Below are 3,934 nucleotides of genomic sequence, written 5' to 3' on the forward strand. Positions count from 1 at the left end.
CCTACCTGACCTACCTGCCTACCTACCTACCTACCTACCTACCTACTACCTACCTACCTACCTACCTACCTACCTACCTACCTACCTACCTACCTACCTACCTACCTACCTACCTACCTACCTACCTACCTACCTACCTACCTACCTACCTACCTACCTACCTACCTATCTACCTACCTACCTACCTACCTACCTACCTACCTATCTAACTACCTCTTATAACGCAACGTCGCCGCCGCTGTCATCGCAGGTAACCGAGTTCATTCAGCAGCATCCCGAGCTCCGTTTCCATGGCAGCGACAGCGGCAAGCTGGAGGCGGCCTGCGAGAAGCTGCGTCGGTCGCCGTCTCCCGTGCGTAAGGCCTGCGAGGCGGTGAGCTTCGGAGCCGGACGCAAGTACTCGGAGCCGTACATCGTCATTCATCAACAGCTGCGCAAGAACTCGGAACCATTCGCGCTGCACAACCGACTGCGCCCGAAGGTGAGCCGATTGACGCGGCGCGGCGCGGCGCGGCGGCGGCGTAAACTAGGTTTAAAAAAAAATTTTGAGTTTGATTTCGTCAATCGATTTCGTCGAGATTTTTTTTTGGGGGGGTGTGTATCGTTATTTAATGATTCATTTGTTGATTTCGCGTTTAAGGATTAAGGATTAATATTATAGATGAAGACAAGATGAGAAATTCAGATGGTGTTTAAGTATTATGGATAAAGTATTAAGGAATTATTAAATTATGACGGACCAATCCTCGTCAATAACCCGTTAGCACGCATGGAGGCAAGCGAAAAACATTAGAAGTTGTCTGTCATTCTACGAAACTGTAACGATCTTAAGTACACCGATTAATAAAAAAATGAATAAAAAAGATAGCTATTAATAGCGTTGGTTACCTATGAGAAGTCAGGCCACGCAGGGAATGAGAGGATAGAATAGAGAATGTCTAGCCTTGCCGCTGTAATCCAAGGGTATATTGGCAGTACTGGGACGTATCCCAACTTATGTCATCGCATGGATGTAGTAGAGCCAGGGGTTGGGGTACGATAATGGTATAGGGATAGGGGGGTGCGAGACTGAGGGAGATGTAGTAGGGCTACTGGCACACCATGTGGGGGTGGGAGGGGGGGGGGAATCGGTAGGAATACATAGTAAATGCTAATTTGTGAGGTTAAAACCACAGACAAGACACAGAGGTTGCCTTATTTACGCATTAGCATACACCTGATAGTGGGGAAATATGTTATCAGGAGTGAATAAAAAGGCATGTGCAAGCCTAAACTATTGGAAACTAGAGCACTCGGAGAGCGCAGACCTCCGCCAAGGCAGCCGAATTCTCTCACTGTGAAAAATTTAATTAATTAATTAATATATAATTATATATATAAATAATTAATTTATTATTATATATATATATATATATATATATATATATATATATATATATAACCTTCTATCAGAATCTAGGGGAGAACCTAATAATCTAGAACAATTATTATGGATGTGAGTATAGTATCGGTACGTATATCGTGGGCGCGTGGTCGTGTGCCACGGCGTGAGTGAGCGTGAATTACGCATCGCGTACATCTTCACGCGGGAGTGAGCTCTCTCCCGATATCGCCGTAGCGACGACGTCGTCTGCTTTTGTTGTTGTTTGTTTTGTTTTGTGTTGTTGTTGTTGTTTTTGTTGTTACTCTGCTGCTGGTCACGATTCGCGTGGCGTCGATCACGCGCGTGTGTCTATGTGTATGTGTCTGACTACTGTGCCTCACGATCTGGTGTACGTGTGTGTGTTTTGCAGCAGCCCTGCAGCTTCGGACCTCGCTCAGACGCAGGCGCAGAAAGTAAACGCGAAGTTAAAGCGAAAGAAGGCGACCAGACGAAGAGGGTCCGAACAGACGGTGAGTATATTATAGCGACACGATGTATATTATCATGATATTATCAGAGCGATGTGCAGAGAGCTGTTGATAACAGGGCGCGTATAGTCGGTGCGTGCATGTGCTTGTGTGTGCGTGTGTGCGTGTGTGCGTGTGTGCGTGCGTGCGTGTATGTAAGTGCACACCCGCGCGCGCGGGTGTGTGTGTGTGTGTGTGTGCGTACGTGTGCGTGAGTGCGTGTGCGTGAGTGCGTGTGCGTGCGTGTGCGTGCAAGTATTTGTGCGTGGGCGTTTGCGTGTGCGGGGTTTGCGTGCATGTGCGTGTGCGTGCATGTGAGTGTGTGTACATGTATGTGCGTGTATGTACGTGTGTGTATGTGCGTGTGCGTGTGCGTGTGTGTGTGCGTGCATGTGCGTGCGTCCGCGCGCGGGTGTATACGTGCGTGCGCGGGCCTGCTTGCCCATGTGCGTGTTATATTCCCCCCACAATCTCCGCACGCGGGTTCTCGCGTTACGGAAGTGTCCGTGTAGACGAAACTCGTGCCCTAGTTGCTGATGGTGGCCACCCCGGCGGTGTTTACACTACATTTGAGCTACACATACACACAGCCATTGTTTTTTATGTCCTTTTCTCACGTTGCCCAGAAGCTGTTAACTCGGCCATAGCCGATGCCTGCTTGCTACGTGCGTGAAGGCAACGTCAGGAAAATGTATAACAGAGATTGTATACGCGCGTATGACCCGCGGTTTTTTTTGCCGTGGCGTTAATATTACCAAGAGCTAATAATTATTAGCTCTTGATATTACTGTTCGGTTTTCTTCATTTCCCTTCTAGGGTATAATCGCTATTCGCATATATATAAGGCATCAAAGAGAAATTGAGAATAACCGAGATGTGCTATAATCCATGGGGAGTAAATCATATATGTAACGCGACTTGTAAAACGATGGTTAAGTAAAATGTGATCATCTAATCGCGATAAAAAATCATTTATCCGCGGTTAAATTATAGTGTAACGAAACCCCTGATTGTGTTAAAGGGTTAAAAATTTGCCGCGGTAAAAACAATTTATTTCTGAGCACGATGGCCTAATCGGTGACCTCGCCAGATGTCGTCGTCGTCGTTGCCGCAGCCCGGGTTATATTACGCGCCATTGCTGCAGGTAATCGTGCAGAATCGATGTGATCAATGATCGATCAATCGATCAGTGCGATGCACTTTTTTTTACTCAAATGTCGAGGCATTTCAGACTCGCGATGTCACATTATGATTGATGGTGTGTCTGATAGCGGGCCACCGGTATTGTGCGTTGTGGGTGAGAGACAGGGGGCAGGTGAGATTGTGTGGAGAGGGGTGGGTTAGAGAGAGAGAGAGAGAGAGAGAGAGAGAGAGAGAGAGAGAGAGAGAGAGAGAGAGAAGAGAAGAGAGAGAGAGAGAGAGAGAGAGAGAGACGGACGGAGGTTGATAGAGAGAAGAGCGTGCGAATGGACATTGCAACACGCAGGCATGGCTTTACCTTCATTTCTTACAAATCACGAGGGCAGCAGCTCTCCGTCGGTTAGAAGTAGAACGCATGTTGGTGGCAGGGATCGTAAGTAGCAACGGTTTAATCGCTGCGCGAGAATTCCACTCAGGGCATCCTAGTTCCTAGCGGATAAATTTACTCTGCAACGGGCGCCAATAGACATCGACTTCCTCTGTTTTATCGCGCATGACCAAAACGTCGTTTCGGCCGGAAATTCCATCAAGATCAAGCCGAAGGTTGACAACAAGAAGTAGCTGCATGCGTTAGCCGTGGCGGAAGGGAAGAATTAATATGAGGGGGAAGTTGCGTGAGTGCCACATCGCAACATGTCACGGTACTAATTACAAAGCTAATCTCTATCGCAAAAAGAAAAATATCCCAAAGAAACGATCACGGAAAAGAGATGATCATGACGATGCTCATCCTTGTTGTGTTGTGTGTGTGTGTGTGTGTGTGTGTGTTTGTGTGTGTGTGTGTGTGTGTTGTGTGTGTGTGTGTGTGTGTGTATGTGTGGTGTGTTGTGTTTGTGTGTGTGTG

General features: G+C 47.4%; 1 long non-coding RNA gene across 1 annotated transcript in view; it reads left to right on the forward strand.

The window, feature by feature from the left end:
* The first annotated feature begins 435 nt into the window (after positions 1 to 435).
* LOC106806674 overlaps positions 436 to 3,934 on the forward strand; it is a 13,426-nt gene continuing 9,927 nt past the window's right edge. The window contains exon 1 of the long non-coding RNA XR_001393574.1: positions 436 to 481. This is a non-coding gene — a long non-coding RNA (uncharacterized LOC106806674). The remainder of the gene's footprint in view (positions 482 to 3,934) is intronic.

Source organism: Priapulus caudatus, unplaced genomic scaffold, assembly GCF_000485595.1.
Source record: "Priapulus caudatus unplaced genomic scaffold, Priapulus_caudatus-5.0.1 Scaffold173, whole genome shotgun sequence".
Taxonomy (NCBI): domain Eukaryota; kingdom Metazoa; phylum Priapulida; class Priapulimorpha; order Priapulimorphida; family Priapulidae; genus Priapulus; species Priapulus caudatus.